Source organism: Artemia franciscana, chromosome 11 (genome assembly GCF_032884065.1).
Source record: "Artemia franciscana chromosome 11, ASM3288406v1, whole genome shotgun sequence".
NCBI classification, from domain to species: Eukaryota; Metazoa; Arthropoda; class Branchiopoda; order Anostraca; family Artemiidae; genus Artemia; species Artemia franciscana.
The window spans coordinates 19,921,275-19,940,697 of record NC_088873.1 but is presented as its reverse complement, the minus strand read 5'-3'; the positions used below and the strand labels follow the sequence as shown (position 1 = coordinate 19,940,697).

Below are 19,423 nucleotides of genomic sequence, written 5' to 3'. Positions count from 1 at the left end.
CATATTTTTTACAATAATATTATGTAACCCCTTATCGACATTTTTATCAGGTATTTCAGCCGAAATCACATCATCAATTTCGTTCGAAGTAATTTTTTTATGTAGCCAGATTAGTATATGTGCGTGTGGCAAACCTCGTTTTTGCCATTCCACTGAGTACATCCAGCATCGCACTGACCCAAACACTTCAAGTTTTACTATCGAGTTTATCAGTGATTTCAACTTTTGCCGGAAGACACGGGCCGTAATGTCATGCCTATGAACCGCCGATTGTCCTTGAAGTAAAAGCTGCAGTATCTCGTCCCAAGATTGATTACATGTAAATGTAATAAATAAATCTGGACGACCATAGAGACGAACATACGCAATAGCATCTTGAGCATATTCATGATATATGACGGGGACTGCCAGCATATGACGAAGGTAAAATTGTTAATCTTCCAACGTTTGTGGTATTACCGTCATTTATAACTGCATCTCGCAAATGAATGTATTGTTCAGAGCGGAGCTTGGTCTGATTCAGGCGGATATATAGCAAACGTTCTGATTCAATTTTAGTATACATATCAACGACAAATTGGTGAAACAATTCATGGCATTTTAAAATATAATTTTCTTCATCCTGCCGAATCATTAGTCTATAGGAATAATAATGCATTGCACTGCATTTCTTATTCATTTCTTTGTTAGTGGCTGGATTCATCAATTTAATATTAAAGTGATAGCCGTCGGCTCCATCCCAAAAAATGATAGGATATTGTAGGGCATCGCAGCATCGATGAGTTTCAGCAATTCTTAACAACTGAGCGTTTCGCTTATGAAGAATAATATCTCGAGGTAAAATCTGATCACCGACCATAACGATTGCCACTTCGTCGATAGTTGGAGCATTGTATCTACGCACATGTTGGCCAGGAGGCGTTTTGTCAGCGGAAATAACAATTTTATGCGTATCAGTAGGCATCAAATCGATGGCTGTTTTGAACAGACGCACTAAATTATTATTTTCGTGGAAAAGATGTTGCAATTGGGAAACGATTGTCCTTTCAACGTTGGGAGAAATTTCGCAACGTGCATTCAATTCAGAATTTCTATCACTGATGAAGTCTAATTGTAAAAATTTACGATTCTCGCCTGAGAATGGTAGAAGGGACCCTGCTCTATGATAAATTTGCCCTTTTACTTTGAAAGTAGACATAAATTGATCTGGATTTTCGATTTGGGCTCCAAACGACGTCATTTGGAAACATGAGTTGTATTTTCTGATTTTTGACAAAAAACGCTTAGATTCTGACGTAGTTCCAGTAAGGAAAGTCTTCAATGGCTCTGGTGGTGCAGCCAATAGAGGAAGTTTAACTTTTCCTGAGGCGCAACACATTCCCATTGTTTCACCATTGAATTTCAAGGCCTTGCAATAGGGACAAATTTTAGACATTGTCCCGATTTGAACACATCTACTCAAGCTATAATCATCGACTGGGCTGTACCTGAATGCCAGGTGATAACTTTCAGGTTGCTCTGATTCCTTGGCACGCTTTCTTTTCTTACTTTCTCTATAAGCAGCAAGCCTGATTTCTTGCTGTTCTTGTGATTCCTCGGCACGCTTTCTTTTCTTACTTTCTCTATCAGCAGCAAGCCTGATTTCTTGCTGTTCTTGTGATTCCTCGGCACGCCTTCTTTTTTCACTTTCTCTTTTAGCAGCAAGTCTGCTTTCGCGTTGCTCTGGTAGTTCCTCGGCACGCTTTCTGTTCTTTCTTTCTCTATCAGCCTCAATCCTGTTTCCTTGCTGTTCTTTTGATTCCTCGGCACGCTTTCTGTTCTTTCTTTCTCTATCAGCCTCAAGCCTGTTTCCTTGCTGTTCTTTTGATTCCTCGGCACGCTTTCTTTTCTGACTTTCTCTATCAGCAGCAAGTTTTTTGGCATAGACTCTTTGAGCATCTTCATCGGCTTTTGCCATTGTAAGTTCATCAGTCATTTTAAACTTAAACATTAATAGATTTCTACGTGAACATATATGTCTTAAATATCTTTAATGACGTCACCGTCATAGCAAAAATGACGACAACTAACTTCATGATTAAATATCTTTAATGACGTCACCGTCATAGCAAAAATGACGACAACTAACTTCATGACGTCAGTCGACACAGAAACATGACGTCACCTGACAGACAGACACACAGAAAGACAACTTATTTTCATATATATATAGATAAGAGATCAAGACTAAGTTTAAGATATCAACTTCCTGAGATTGCCAATAAATATAAACTATTTGATGTAATAAGGGAGTCGCCATCATTCTATACATATAAAAAGAAATTGAAATAGATAGTTCTTCCTGCCTATAGTAGCAGAGACTGTATGTAAAGTGATTTATTTATAAATTTAGGCCCTTTCTTTACTTTGATACTTTGGCATACTTTGGTACGACGGATAATAAATAGACTTATCTATTAACAAATGAACTAACACATTTTTATACAATCCAAATAAGGGGGTTAATGCCAGATTTGCCTCTCACTCAATCAGACTACCGGTCTTGGCTTTTTCTACAATTACCCATGGCTTGATACCCATAACTCATCGATTTTAATTCAAAATCAACGGACTAACATTAATATTCCTATTTCGATACTAGTTTTGATGCTTTGATGAAAGTTTAATGTTAAAAAAAAAACAATTTATTTGAAATAAGGAGTTCTATGAAAACTTGAATCGGCATTACGAAACGAGGAATAGGCCCAGTTGGTTGAAAATAAACATAGCCATTTATCAAGAGTAAGGAACAAGTTTCTTTTTCCTTTTATTAAAAATGGGTAATCAAACCTAGGTAGACAGTTGTTTATCTAATAGACAGATAGACATTGTATATATACAATCTTCTGTATCTGGAACCAGAAACAAAACCATGTATTTTTTCAGGAAGAGGGGGGAGGAGAATTTCTTATGATTTTAATATGAAGTGCCCGGAATTTGCCCAATTCCTGTGGTGGTAATGCCCCTATCCCCCTTGCTTAGGTGCCTACTTAAGACGTTTTTTTCTCATGAAAATAGGAACCTGAGGTGAGTTGAATGTTGCTTAAGGTGGTTTGAATTTTTTTTCGTTTACAGCATGCATTATAATACTTTCCTAAGATTTCAGTTTCCATTGATCAACACCAAAATTTACGTGGTAGCGTGTATCGAGAACTATAAAAAACATGCATTTTGATTCCAATAGATATATCAAAAGAATCGGATTTTTTTTTTGCTGATTTTAAATGTATAAGTTTCATCAAATTTAGTCTTACGCATCAAAAGTTATGAGCCTGAGAAAATGTGTCTTGTTTTGGAAAATAGGGGAAAACACCCCCTAAAAGTCATACGATCTTAATATTTAGCGTATCAGAGAACCCTACTGTAGAAGTTTCAAGCTCTTATCTACAAAACTGTGGAACTAAGTATTTTTTGGCAGAAGACCGATCACGGGTGCGTGTTTATTTGTTTGTTTTTTTGTTGTTTTTTTTTCCCATGGGTGATCGTATCGACCAAGAGGTCCTAGAATGTCGCGAGAAGGCTCGTTCTAACGGGAATTAAAACTTCTAGTGCCCTTTTTAAGTGACCAAAAAAATTGGAGGGTACCTAGGCCCCCTCCCACGCTCATTTTTTCCCCACAGTCAACGGATCAAAATTTTTAGATAGCAATTATGTTCAGCATAGTCGAAAAACATAATAACTATGTCTTTGGGGCTCACTTACTCCCCCAGTCCCCAGGGAAGGGACTGCAAGTTACAAACTTTGACCAGCGTTTACATACAGTAATGATTATTTGGAAGTGTATAGACCTTTTCAGTACGATTTTTGGTTGAGGGGAGGAGGCTACATGGGAGGATCATCCCTTTGAGGAATTTTTCATGGGAGAAGAGAAATTCCATGAAGGGGACGCAGGATTTTCTAGCATTATTTAAAAAAAAATTAAAAAATAAATATTAAAAAGTTTTTTTAACTTAAAGTAAGGACCAGCATTAAGGACCAGCTGTTCCTCCCTTAACGTCCCGCTCTTTACGCTAAAGTTATTTACTGTTTAATAAAGTAGAATTGAGAGAAAGAGCAAAACTTTAGCGTAAAGAGCGAGACGTTGAGGGAGGAACAGCCCCTTTCATACACGGAGTAATTTCTGTTCATTTTAAGTTTTAATGTCGCTCCTTACTTTCAGTTTAAAAAACTTGTTTTTTTTTATTTAATTTTCCCAAGAAGCTAGATTACGCTTTATCAAACTGCTAATTACGTGTGCTAATTACGCAACATAATGCGGTAAATGTTTTTGCTCGAATGAGAATTTAAGGGAATGTGACAAGATTCCCAGGTTTGGAACATCACGTTCTTGTTAGTCGTTCATATAAAAAACATAAATCTTGGGAATCTCTTCCAGATGCTCACCAGCACCTCATTTCTGCAAATAAGACAGTTTTAAGTGTCATGGTCTTTTAAAGACAATAACTTCTGAATAAAGATATTGAGGAAGCCGTCATTTGAATAGAAATTGGAACTGATGCATGAGCACACATGACAGGTTGGAAGATGCAATCTCCATAAAGTCCTAAAATAAAATTTTTGTACTAGTTTTGTTTTATCTTGTGCCGCTTTTCATTCTATTATAAAATAAAGCTTTGGTTTTTACATACAACGTAAACATGTACATTTATTATCAAGGAGACAATTGGACATCGCGTGAAGCAATCTTTTCATTAACCTGTCTTTAAATAAAATAATAGGGGGGGCTCTTTAAGGGGTTTAAAGAACACTTCATGCCTTCGGTAACATTGATTGTAGACACCACCGAGACTATGTTGCAAACAGTTCGTTGTAACTAACTGTAAGGAGTGAGAAGGCTCAATTATAACCTAAACTCTAAAAAAGGAATTTCGATATCAATAGATTCATCAAACGAATTGGCTTATTATGCTGATGCCTGATATATGAGATTCATAAAGTTTAGTTTCACCCATCAAAGGCTTCGAGCTTGGGAAAATTTACCTGATTTCCGAAAAAGGGGAGAAACCCCCCTAAAAGTCAAGGAATCTTAATGACACCGTCAAACTATCAGATTCAGTGTATCCGAAAACCCTTATGTAGAAGTCTCAAGCTCTCATCTACAAAACCGTGGAATTTTGTAGTTTCTGCAACAAGAAAGATCACAGATGCGTGCTTATTTGTTTATTTGTTTGCATTTATTTTTCCATCAGGGGTGATAGCAAGGAACCAATAGTTCTAAAATATCAAGAAGGACTCAATTTTACCGAATTTGAAAGTTCTAGTGTCTTTTTTAAGTGACCAAAAAGATTTGAGAGCAACTAGCCCTCCTCCCACACCCTTTTTACGAAAAGTCATTCAAACAAAATTGTCAAAAGTTTGAGATAGCCGTTTTGTTCAACATAGTTGAAAAGTCCAGTAACTATGAGTTTGGGAATAACATGCCCCCCCCCAAAGCCCCTGGGAAAAAGTCTGTAAGTCATGAAATTTTTCTATTATTTTCGTATAGTATTTGTTATTGGGAAATATACAGACTTCTTTTTTTTTGGGTGCGGTGACTTTTCCAGGAGAAATTTTATAGCTGAGGAATCTGTCAGAATTCCTATAAGAAATTATTTTTATTTGTCTTACTTTCTCTTTCTGGGCTCAATTTTACAGTGGAGATGTTAAGGAGAAGTATCTGGAGAAATTTTTTTACCGGGTTGCTATTGTCTTGAGCATCTTTCCATAGGGAGGGGAATTTTTCACGAGATAAATTCTGCATGGGGGAGTTTTCCACGGAAAAATTTTCTCGAGAGGATTTTCAGTAGAAGCAACTTTTTACTGGGGGGGGGAGGGTGTATTTGCGGGAAAATTTCCCAAGGAGTACGGGATCCTTTGAAAATGCATCATTTTCGTGTTTTCAATAGAAAAATTTAAATTATAAGAAACTTAACCCCCCCCCCACATTGTCTATCAAAATTAATTTCGTCCCCCTTCCCCCTTCAATTTTTGTAAGTTCATGACGATGGTATCAGTTGTAATTACCAACAGTATTACTTATCTTAAAGAGATATTTTATCTGTCATAAACATTACAAAAAAAAACAGAATACTAATCAAGATTATAGGATTAACAAGTTTAATCAAGAGCAACTAGAATGAATCAATTAGTGATAGTTCGTAAAAAATTTTTCTTTTAAAGATCACATTTTTTGGAAATATTTTGCTTTATATTTTATTTCATTCCAGAGAAAATCAATACTTAAATAAAACTTGAAACATGAAGTAGTAAATTTATTTTTTCCATTTTTTGTCGGAAATGCCGGCAAAAGAATTTTTCATAATCTAGGAGGGATAGTTTCATCCCCCTGGCCCAACTTTTAGTTGGGGTCTGCTAAAATGGTAAACGCCAAAGTTCTTACTTTTTGCCCTAATTCTTTAAGAACTACTTCAGAAACACACGGGCCGTTTAATTAGAATAATAAGCTTTTTTAAATGTTTCCAAAAATAACTTTAGCGTAAAGAGCGAGGTATTGAGGATAGGGCAGTCTGTTTGTTTTAAGTTCTTATGTTACTCCTTACTCTCAGTTGGAAAAACTTGTTTTTTTTTTTTTTTATTCAATCACCATAATAGCAGCGGCATACTTGTATGAAATTTCAATCTAACTCTGAAGCATTTTTTAGATTGTTTTCTTTTATCCAAAAAAATGGTTGACATTTTGGTTTGAAATCGGCTTTAAAAGTTTTGACGTCGCTGCTTTGACAGATGTTGTTTCATTTTTCTTCTTTTTTTTTGCTGGAGGACAAAAGGCCGAAATACATTCTGTCTCTGATCAGTTTGAGAATTACACTTCTGAACCTCTGAGCCAAGGCGAATCCATAAATACCCCACCGGGACGCATGATCCTCAGAGCCCCAGGGTCAAGGGCACTAATGCATGCAAATTGCCCGTTCAACAAAGATTTATTTTAGTAGAAAAAAGTGAACTTTTCGGTATTATATATGCGTTCGGCTGAAGGGTTTCAGATATATTCCCAAGGGCAAAAGGACCAAAACTGTTTTTGTGGGTTAAAAGTAATAAAAGGTCTGAATAGAAAACAATACAACTTTTTAGATTTATTTTCGACTTTTTTGTGACTTTTAAGTGCTGTGGAATGCACACAGCTTTAGATCCTAGGCCAAGAAACATCGAAAAAATCGAAAAAAAAACATCGAAACATCGAAAGTTTACTAGAAAGTGGACCCAAAAATGGACCTATAAAACATTTTTTTTTTTTTTTTTTTGTCTGATCAGCTTCAAAGTTTCAGAGATCTTTCTATTGACCAACAGGGCGAGAAGTATTTTTGGGAAGGGGAGGGGACATTAAGAGGCCCCACAAGAATCTAAAACTGTTTAGCTCTGATCAGTTTAAAACCTATATCCAAAAGTTTTATGGCCAAATCAGTCCGATGTGCAAAAACATTAACAGGAGATTACGAGTCCCTCGAAAACGGGCTCTAAAATTTTTGTTCGGAATGGTATCCTCTTTTACTAAAAATAGTAAATTCAGACGTTTAATCTATTTTTCTGAGCTCCTAGTCATTAAAAAAGTAATGGCTTCCGTTATGCCTTTGTGACAGTGTGATGCGGATTTATTTTTCCTTCGGCTGTTTTAATGGAATTCCTGTCAATTTCTTAGGCTAAACAACTCTGACTCATTTGACATGACTCCAAACAAGCGTGAAAGGTTTTATTTTTTTTTCTAAATCAATGATATCCTTTGGTTTGACATTACTTTTTTTGTACTCCCTATTGAGCAAAACCCAATAAACAAAATGCTATGTATTGCTTAAAGTAGGATAATTTGATTTCATAAAATTAAAAAAAAATGGTTTCAACCTCTATTATAGAGACTATAAAAATAGATTATAGGATATTGAAAATGAGTCGCTTTAAGCAGACCGTAAGCAAGCACATGAGCATTATGAGTTGGGGATGATTAGAAGTACCAGTTGCCTTTTAAGGCAACTTTTTTACTTTTAAGTTTAAATTCTACTCTTTGCTTATTTTTAAAAGCAAAATTGCTTGTTTCAAAGTTAATCGCTGTTAAGAAGCTTACTGAACCAAAAACCTTCGCAATGGTACATCCTTAATCCCTTAAAACGGTAATTACCGTAGGCTGTATTAAAACTGTGAAAAAACGAAACAGTTATTTGTTTTTCAATAGAACAAAATTGGAGAGGGGGAGATTTTTTTGCAATTCATATCGCCCGTTGAAATTTCAATTATATTATTATACTTTAAATTTTGGAGGGTTGATCAGAAGTCGGGGCTTTTTTAACTTAGTTCAACTCTTCTAACTTATTAAAATTTAAAGAGCCGTCCTGGCCGAGTAGATTGGTGCACTGAATTCAGGATCCTGTGTCTGAGAGGACGGGGGTTGGAATCCCAGTGTAACCAATTGTTCAGTCTGGGACGCGGGTCAGTGGTGCGACTCTGTAAGCTTAGCCAGAGTCGACCCAGCTCTAAATGGGTACCTGGAGAAATCTGGGGAAGGTAAACAGGAAGGGTGTGCGAAAGCACAGGATGGTTGGCCCCCAACCCCCAATTCACTTCCTGGCTGAAGGGCCAAGAAACGGAGATCAGCACCGCCGGTAGGGACTGTAAAGTCTAATGCCGTATCTTATCCTTTAAGGCATGATTAACCCTTACGAAAAAAGCCAAAAATAAACAATTAAATATGTAGCTGCTATCAAATTTCTTGAATAAATGCCAAACTTTGGATTAGTTGAACATACCCCCTAAATTAACAACTAATATAAATTAATTAACTAAATTAATATACCACCATCATTACAATACCCCTGAAAGGGGGGATTTTCTTTCATTTTCTTGGATTTTACCACTTTTTATTGATGATTCTGTATTGAAATGGTTTTAAATATTTGTAATAGTAGTAAAAAGAACCCTGATACTATTGATTTGTATATTGCTGTCAAAATTCTCAGGATTAAACTGTAGTACTTTCCCCCTCTAGGAATTAATGTCAGTTTCCAATTCAAATGATTGTGTGTTTTTCGACTCCGTTCTCAAAAAAATTATCTGATATGTTGGAGTCGGATAATCTAAGTCTTTTCAAGGTCAAAACATCTTTTAACTTTAATTTCTTACCATTCTTTTTTTGCTATCTTGTTACGTATCATCATCATCATCCTTTTATTTGTAACCCATCACAAAAAACTGGGCAGAAAGCACAGAAAAAGACAGTAAAAATCAAGAAAAGAAAAAAAAGACAAAAGAAATAAAAACACACTTTGACAACTACAAACAAGTGACAAAGAGAAATGACCAAAGATGGGAATACTTCTGGCATTTGGTAGTGAAATCACTAATACGCTTTTCAATAACTCCAGCTGGGTTTACCAAATGATACTTTCTTTGCAGAAATGATTTACCTGTCCAAATTGGAAGTTCCATTAAATAATTTGCAAATTTAAAGTAAAGGAGATGAAGTTGCTTTCTTTTGCCACAATTAAGGAAAGACCAAACAGGAACAAGGGCAAGTAAGTGAGGAACTGTTAGGCTATTATATAAGTGAGAACGGTGAACTCTACTTAGATACGAAACATTTGAAGCCAGGAGGTATATGCAGCCCGGATCTTACTGGAATAATTTTTAATTGCCAGGTTTACGGTTTCTTTCAGGTTTGCTCCAATGGGCATACCCAGGTAAGTAAGGCTGCTAGCAAAAGAAACCTCAGAGGCGGATAGACTTATTGAATTTTTATTCCCTTTATAGTTGAACAGTAGAACAACTGCTTTATCAGTATTAAAGCTTAAACCAATGTGTTCGTACTCTTCTTGGAGAAACTCAAATGTTTAAGAGCATCCTTAAAAAGTGCAGGAAAGGTTTAGTAGGTTATCTGCAAACACAACTAGGGAAAGATCAACTCCTTTGAAGATAAGGTATATTATTATTTCTTGGATGAATAGCTAGTTCTCCTAACTATACATCTTGAATGTTTATTTTTCTTTAATTGAAAACTCAGCATATGATCAAAAATATTTTAATAAGCTGTTTAATGATCAGCTAAGTGAAACGTATGCATTTGGGTATGGTTCTTTTCAGAGCCGCATAGTCTGAGAATTACAGCTCTTTTGAATGTGCTAACTAACTACCCAATTAAAATAAGGATATCCGGATGCCTGGAAAATTTAGAAGCATGAATCCAGTGAATTAATTCCCAAAGCAACAGTACTCTCTATGGGACTCAATTATTTCTTCTGGATACTTCTGACTAATTAATGTCAAATCGCATAATATACTATTAGTGACAAAATTTTCTATATCCCAGCCGAATATTTCAAAAAGTTATTACAAAACTGACATCATTATCAACTCAGTAAATTTTCCGTTTTAGTAAGATATATGATGGTGTATCTCACCTCAATATATTTGTCAAAAAAAGTGAATTTTGTTGCCGTTGTACAGCTATAACTTTTCGAATTTAAAGAGGTAAATTGAGAAAGAAGAACTTTTCTTCGTCACTTCTTCTTTTCCTTTTATTTCTGCCTATTTCCTTTGAATTTTTCTTTCCTTTCCTTCTCCTTATTTCTTTCCTTTTTCTAGGAAAGAAGAATTAAAAAGCGAGCATGCCGATGGTTGGTACTTTATTAAGGAAAAACAGAATCACAGATTTGGATCAGTGTGAGAAAGGAAATTAATAAAAGAAATATAAAGAAAAAACAATCAAAAACGGGGTTTTTAAAGGCCAAATGAAAATACAGAAGAAAGCACAGAAAGCTAATATTTCGAGAAAACAACGGCCTCTCTTCTTCAGCACGAACGAAATAATATGATCAAGAAAAAACAAGAACCAAAAATAAGGGCAGAAAGTACAACAAAACCAATAAAAAAACACCTAAAAAATTAAATAAAATTTAATAAAAGACCAAAAATCAAAAAAATTGAAATCAAATGCCTAACAAACAATAAAGCTAGTTATTCGCCAATATCCGCGATGTGCATAATATCCAAACAAAACTTGAACTACCAACGACTGATACTAAGGAACAGCTGAGAAATAAAAGCAAAAAAAAATCCATTTACTCAAACAAACGAAAGCAGCAATTGAATAAACTGGAGAACTAGGTAACCTGATTTCTGATTTTAACCATTGCATTTCTTGCGGATACCCTTTGAGGTCTAAGGGGTTGATGATGTATTTAATTATGTGATTGGGGAAGTGGTTCAACATTTATTTCAGGGATTACAAAAGTATCAGCTTCTCTTTTGAGAAAACCGAAATAAGACTCATTTATTCTTAAATCACCTGAATCTCTGTTCAAAGCTAGACCTAAATGTTGGTATTTATAAATTTCTACGGCTTCTGTGTAGTGCTGGACAATACCTTTGTCATGCAAAATTAGGCTAGCTTGTTTAAATAACACAGTATGGTCTTGATTATTAAATGTGTGTTCTGAGAGTGCAAAGTCAAAATTTTCTGTTTTTTCCGCTTTTTAAGGGTGTTATTAATTGAGGTGGAGTGCTGGGTTATCTATTGTACCAAAGACCACAAGAACAAGGAATTCTGTAGACACCGAAATTTTCACCTATCAGGATAGGGTCATTACCTTGGTTGATTTTGGAACTGATAGCTTTTCTGGGTCTATAGTAAGTGAAAATATTATTTTGCTTTAGCTTTTTGGAAATGTGGTTCGAAACCTCTTTAAGATACGGGAGACCAATATAAACTGAATTTTCCCTTTTATTTGTGTTTATTGTGCCGCTATCTGGTAATTTTTGATACGTTTTGCAATTATAGAATTTATTAAACTAATTGGATAACCATTTCCAAACAAATATGTCTAAGGTGGTCGAGCTCCAATTCCACGAAACGTGGAGAACAAACTTGCAAAGCTCCATCAACTAGAGAAGTGACGACTCCTCTTTTCACAGCAGGAAAATGATTAGAGGAATAATCTAAGTAACGGTCACTATGTGTGGGTTTTCTATAGACTCCTAACTCGGACCATATATCATTTCGGTGAATCAGGACATCTAAGAAAGGAAGACGGCTTTCTACCTTTAACTCCTGAGTAAATTTAAGTTTTGACGAACAACCAATCACATAATTAAATACATGATCAGCCCCTTAGGTCTGAAAGGGTATTAAACAAAAAAACAAGTTTTTTTAAATGAAAGTAAGGAGCGACATTAAAACTTAAAACGAACAGAAATTATTTCGTATATGAAAGGGGCTTTTCCTCCTCAACGCCCCACTCTTTAAGCTAAAGTTTGACTCTTTCTCTTAACTCCACATTTTAAAACAGCATAAAACCTTAGCGTAAAAAGCGGGGCGTAGAGGAGGAAAAGCCCCTTTCATATACGGAGTAATTTCTGTTCGTTTTAAGTTTTAATGTCGCTCCTTACTTTCATTTTAAAAAAAACTTGTTTTTTTTTGTTTAATTTCTGGACGTTTTTGAATTAATGCATGTTTTGATCTTGGCTCTCCGCACATAAATAATTAAAACGAAATTTGCATATTATTTTTTTTGCTAAATGGCTTTTTCATAGTTTTAATCGGAAGATTTTGAGAAAAAAAGAGCGAGGGAGTAGGCCTAGTTGCCCTCCAATTTTTTGATTACTTAAAAAGGCATTAACTTTAAATTTTTACGAACGTTTTCATAAGTAAAAAATATACGTAACTTACGAATTAACTTACGTAGCGAAGTTCTGTATTCGTATGTTTTTATTGCGTATATGAGGGGGCTCGCCCCTCGTCGATACCTCGCTCTTTACACTAAAGCTTAAATTTTGTCCCAATTCCTTAAGAATGACCCCTGAATCACAAAGGCCGTAGAATAAGTAGTTGTAGTTACTAAAAAATACTTTAGCGCAAAGAGCGAGGTATTACGAGGAGGTAAACCCCTCATATGCGTTATAATGTCTGTTCTTCCCCCATGTCTCTTCCCCCATGTCTCTTCCCCCATGAACAGTTCCTCCATGAAAAGATCCTCCCACGTAGCCCCTCCCCTCAACTCTCCCCCAACCAAAAAAATCCCCCCGAAAACGTCTGTACACTTCCCAGTAACCATTACTATGTATATAAACACAGGTTAAAGTTTTTAACTTGCAGCCCATCCCATGGGGACTGAAGGGGAGTAAGTTGTCCCCAAAGACATTGTTATTAGGTTTTTCAACCATGGTGAATAATTTGGCTATCTCAGAATTTTGATCCGATGACTTTGGGGAAAAATGAGCGTGGGAGGCCCTCCAATTTTTTGGTCACTCAAAAAGGGTGCTAGAACTTTTAATTTCCATTAGAATGAGCCCTTTCGCGAAATTCTAGGACCACTGACTCGATACGATCACCCCTGGAGAAAAAAATAATAATAAAAAAAAATAAACATGCATCCGTGTTTTGTCTTCTGGCAAAAAAATGCGAAATTTCACCATTTTATAGATAGGGGCTTGAAACTTCAACAATAGGGTTCTCTGATACGCTGAATCTGATGCTGTGATTTTCGTCAAGATCGTGTGACTTTTAGGGGGTGTTTCTCCCTATTTTCTAAATTGAGGCAAATTTCCTCAGGCTCGTAACTTTTGATAGAATTGACTTTTGATTTTCTCAGGCTCGTAACTTCGTAACTAATCTTGATGAAACTTATATATTTGAAATCAGCGTTAAAATGCGATTCTTTTGATGTAACTATTGGTATCAAAATTCCATTTATTAGAGTTTTGGTTGCTATTGAGCCGGGTCGCTCCTTACTACAGTTCGTTACCACGAACTGTTTGATCCGTAAGATATCCTTGCTGCTTCGTTTGTTTGAGTAAATGGAACGAATTATTTCTTTTATTTCTCAGTTGTTTGTTAGTATCCGTCGTTGGCAGTTCAATTTTGTTTGGATTTTGTGCAAGTTGCGGATATTGGCGAATAACTTACTTTATTGTTTATTAAGTATTTAATTTTAATTTTTGGTCTTTTATTGAATTTTATTCAATTTTTTAAACGTTTTTTTTTTCATTCGTTTTGTTTTACTATCCGCACTTGTTTTTTGTTTTTTCCTTGATGTTATTATTTTGTTTGCACTGAAGAAGAGAGGCGGTTGTTCTCTCAAAATATTCCGCTTTCTGTGTTTTCTTCAGTATTTTCGTTTGGCCTTTAAAACCCCCATTTTTTATCGTTTTCTTTTTGTATGTTATGGCATGCCACCCAGGTTTCAGAAATTTTCTTAATAAACAAAGTTTAACAAATTTCCTTAGAACCCATTACTGAATACTTACATGTATGCGTGAACAATGTTTATATTATCAAAAAAGTGAAACAATATTCTGTATTAGAAAAAAAAACATATTACCTGTCTTTGCATGGAAAGTTAGAAAAACAAATTTATTTACGTGAATTCATCCTTCGGGGCTGAAAGACATGTCTAAAAATTAAACTCACTTATGTAAAATGAGACAAGACTTGAGGTAGCTTATTCTGGTGACACATGGCAAACAGAAGGCTTTCATATGTGATGTGATGATTGATTTGCTGAAAGTGTCAAATGTGGCGGGATCACTCAAAAGCATAATGTGCGTATTTATTTACGCTCTAGCGACCTCCATTTGAACCCAGAAACGATACAAGAGACAGCTAATGCACTGAAGTGTCTTAAATATTCGTTTTCCTCCCTCACAGTAAAATGCTGGCTGATGGAGACATATAATTTATGGGGGAAAAAAGATTGATACAAGTATACTCAATGGATTCGGAAATGGTCTTGATGACGTAAATTGTCTTTTTTTCCTGTTTTGAAGGAAATTCGAGAGGAAAATGAAACTTAATTCCTTGCAGGGTTTCTTAGTAACTACAATTTTACTAAGTGCAAATTGTTCTCTTATGATGACTGTTTTACGGCAAAAACCAAAACTAAACGGCACTGAACTTCATAGTCTTTACTGGTAGTGCTGATCTTCGTTTCTTGTCCCTTCAGACAGGAACTCCATTAAAGTGGTGATGTGGCGGTTCTAGGTCTGGTCAAAAGGGCAGCAGTCCTTCAGTTTATATGACATTAAATTTCTTTTATTTATATTTTTACACTCCTATGGTATACCCCCTCTCTCTGATTATGAGATGTAAAAACTGCTACTGGTGTGGCGGTAGCTGCTCTGTTCATACATCCTTCCTGTTTACCTTCCCTGCATCTCCAGGCACTACTTCGGATCTGGTCACCTCTGTCTAAGCTTGAGGAATCTCACTACTGACCCTCGTCCCAAACAAAATAGTTGGCGGAACCAGGGCTCGAAAACCCAATCCCAAATGCCATGAGCCTCAAGATAATGCCAACATATATTAAATACATAAACGATAGACATATTATTTAGCTATATTTTTATACATTCAACTTACTACAGCAAGACCTAAGCGAAAGCCCAAAAAAGATGCGTTATCGATTAAGAATAATAAGGACATTTACCTTAAGTTGATTATCTATTGTTATTTTCTATTTAAATTTAACAGACCATTAGAAAAAAATTAATTAGAGAGACACTTTATTCGAAAGCAGTCTTTATCGGGAAGGAATGGTTTATTAATAACTTATACATGCTATTATTGTTATTGTATAAAAAAACTGTTTTTTCACCCGAAAGTAAGGTGCATCATTAAAACTTAAAATGGACAGAAATTATTACGTATGTGAGGGGGTTGCCCCCTCCTCAATACCTCGCTCCTTACACTAAAGTTTCACTTTTTGTTCCATTTATAAAAGAAAAACTATAAGAATAATAAGCTTTTTTTAAAATATTTAGATATAACTTTTGCGTGTAGAGCGAAGTATTGAGGAGAGAGCGACCCCCTCATATACGTAATATTTTTTTTTTTTTTAAGTTCTAATGTTACTTTTTACTTTTAGTTGAAAAACTGTTTTTTTTATTTAATTTTTGATCTTTTTTAGATAATGCCGGGAAATCTGGCTCCCCTTCATGGAAGATTCCCTTCTCCAACGAAAGTTCCTCAATGGAAAGATCCTCCCAAGTAGTCCCCCTCCCCGGAAAATATGTGCAAACCTCCCTATAAGCAATACCATATTAACAATAGGCAAAGTTCATAGCTTGCAGCCCTTCCCCATAGATCGTGGGGGGCCAAGTCATCCTCAAAGACACAGTTACTAGATCTTTCGACCATGCTGACCAATTGGTAGTCTCAAAATTTTGACGGGGTGACTTTGGGAAAAATGGGCGTGGTAAGGGGGCTAGGTGCCCTCCACTATGTTTATTCACTCAAAATGGTACTAGAACTTTTGATTTCCAATCAAATGACCCTCTCCTGACCCTCAAGGATCACTGGTTCAATACGATTACCTCTGGGAAAACAAACAAATAAAAAATTAACACGCATCCGTGATCTTTCTTTTTTGTGATCTTTCGGGCAAAAAATGCAAAATTCCACATTTTTGTATATAGAAGCTTGAAACATCTACAGCAAGGTTCTCTGATATGAAGATCGTTAGATATTTTGGGGATGTTTTCCACTTTATTCCAAAATTGGATAGATTTTTCTCAGGCTCGTAACTTTTGATTGGTAATATTAGACCTGAAGAATTTTGTATATTTTGAATAAGCGTCAAAATTCTATTCTTTTGACACATCTATTGTTACCAAGACTGTTTCTTAGAGTTTCAGCTACCATTGAGCCGTATCGCTAGTAGCCAATGATTTAAAACAAACTTTACAGAAATATTCTTTTTCAATATTTGGCGTAGCGTATGGGGAATGTCAGAAGTACGAAAGATAATGATCTTTAGCAAAAATATTCTAGACGCACTCCAAGCTATTATGTGGATATGCATGCTCCCTGAGAATGCTGAAACTATCCAGATTTTAGTCGTTCGCCGGAATTATTATGCAAAGGACTTTTTAGAGTAAAATCTGAGACAAATACAAAAATAAAGGGATTTGTCATATTTTTCACGAATACAATATTGGTATTCTATATTTCGTCAGATTGGTTTTACAACCGTTCCACATTCTTTTATAAATTCAACATCAATTATAAGTTTTTTTGTCAAGACTCATTCTTTAGCTACCTCTCCCTTCGAAAAAAAAAACCTATAACCATGCCTGTTTTGCGTCAAATAAACTTGAATTAAGAAGAAGAAAACACAAAAGGCTATTCTGGCTTCAGAATCCACTGCTAGATTTTCATCATCCACTTTCTTGGCTCCAAGGTTATTCTGCAATTTTTTTATGTTTCTAGCTTTGATTGTCGAACTGCCTTCTCAGTGAAAACACACTCGGAAACTAAGACAGACACGATGGATCAAAAGCAAAAATGCTGGGAGTGGGAAGAACAGCATCCCTCTTCTTTCATAAAACAGTATCTTCCATTTCATATTTTGGACTTTAATATTTATTGTCGTTATTAAATAGCTCATTTTTCTGTAATAAAAAACGAGCTTTTAACAACAAAAAAGAAAATGTAGGACAACGAACAAAACGAGGAGATTTCACAACCAGTGAAAAAATTCAAATATTTCTTTGCTATACTTTCACTCAGCTGTCCTCAGTGGAAAAACGAATAGAATATACTCTGCAAAACAAAACAAACAGACAAACTTAAAATACAAAAATAACAAAGTGATGAATAGCCTTTTCATCTGTTGAGGCTTTTTTTTTATTTCGTTTTATTGACTGTAATTTAAGTTTAATTCCAGTTGCGTCAAAACAGCTGACCGATGGTTCTTGGGCTAAATGTCAGTATTTTGCCTTGTTTTCCACAAGCTGTGTATATAATCTTGGTGTAGTCCTGAGTATTCTCTAGTTTTCATAATTATGCATTGTGGTCCGAGAGCCTATTTACGATACAAGCTACAACAAGGCTGCCACTCCTTCCGAATTTTGCCAAACTATTTGGCTTTCAGTCCTAAGCTTAAAATCTTTGGATTTATTAAACCTTGACCTTAGAAAGTATGCTGACTATGTGTACTATTACTATTTAGTGCCTAGTCATTTTTTCAGAATTTACGAAATTCTTTTTCCAAGCCGTAATATCAAGTTAACTTTTACAGTTACCCCTCTTTCCCTTTAATAGTATCTAAAGATGAAAGTAATTCATTTGTCTATTAATGAAAAGGGAACCTTTTTATTTTTTGTCCATTTTTCTAAATTTACTTGAATGGGACTTTGTCAAGTGGATTTTTCCTTAAATTAGACGCTCTCAATGTTATTTCTCCTCGAAAACTGCTAATACCCATTTAAAAGTCGGGATCTCCTTGTAAACTCTCTCCGGGAGAGATAGAGTTTGAGAACGCATCTCAAAACTTTTCAAAGGGAAAGGGCCCTACCTGCAAAATCAAGCACTAATACTTTGCTAGTGTTCTTGGAATGAGGATATACTAATACAGGTAAGCTTGAAAAAAAAAATCCAGTGCTGATACGAAGTGAAATCAAAGAAACTCAATAAGTTTTGCTAGAATTATGTTATGAGAGGAATTCATGTTATTTGAAAGAAAACTTTGTCTTTGACCATTTCACAACCAAAGGGGGATATTTCTCGTATAGTTTTTGATTGTATTTTGGAGTGACACTTGAACCCTCTAAAGCTATTCTTTTGCCGGTTTAGTATTTTATTTAATCTCAACCGAGTTTATTGCTTCCTACGTTTCGGAGAAACATAAAACCCACTACAGATGCTCTCAGTATGCCACCCTCTGAAGGTGTAAGGACAAGTAGCACATCTTGACACTTCTCAAAGTAGTGGAATGGCTATACTTACTTATGTATTTTCCTTTTTTTCTAAGAAATGAAAGCTGTCATCAGGGTGCTCATAAGCCAATCTCTGGAGCTCCGAAAGATTTCAGAAAAAAAACAAGGGAGGCATGTAAAAATCAGGGTTAAAATATATTTTTACCACTGGCTGTTCTAAGAAAGATGGAGGTAACAAGTCATTCACAGTAACAAACAATAACGAAAGAGCAAGGTTTGCCGACATAAACCTACAAACTGTAAATTTATCAACAATGGGAGCATCTGTGTAATATACATTTAATCTTAATTTGAACTATATGTAATTCATTAAGTTTAAAGTTGCACATCACCAGCTCTTACAAAAGAAATCTGTACAATTTTAGAAAAAAAGGTAAAACACCTCTAAAAGGCAAAAGAGAATCTGGATAAAATTCCCACCGTAAACCCTAAATATATCACCGTAAACCACCAACTAATATAATATTTCCGTAAACCCTAACTCAAAGTTTTCAAACCCTTATACATGAAAATACAGAATTTTGTATTTTCCCGAAAAGTATACTAAGGGGTGCGGGTTTACTTGTTTATCTGTATTTCTATTTTTATAACTGCGCATAAATAGAACTCGTACAATATATCGGGGGAGGAATGACTCGGGTCGAATATTTAAAGTTATTGTACTGTTTCCAGTATCAAAAGAAAGCACACC

The 19,423-nt window shown here is 35.3% G+C and overlaps 1 protein-coding gene and 1 long non-coding RNA gene across 3 annotated transcripts in view; one reads left to right on the top strand and one right to left on the bottom strand.

Moving 5' to 3' along the window:
- Nucleotides 1-19,423, bottom strand: part of LOC136032938 (uncharacterized) — a 212,308-nt gene that overhangs the window by 95,898 nt on the left and 96,987 nt on the right. The gene's annotated exons all lie outside the window — the stretch shown is intronic.
- The window catches only part of LOC136032937 (protein shisa-3-like), an 83,559-nt gene continuing 82,383 nt past the window's right edge, over nucleotides 18,248-19,423 (top strand). The window contains exon 1 of the mRNA XM_065713406.1: nucleotides 18,248-18,371. The gene's annotated coding sequence lies outside the window, so the exon portion shown is untranslated. The remainder of the gene's footprint in view (nucleotides 18,372-19,423) is intronic.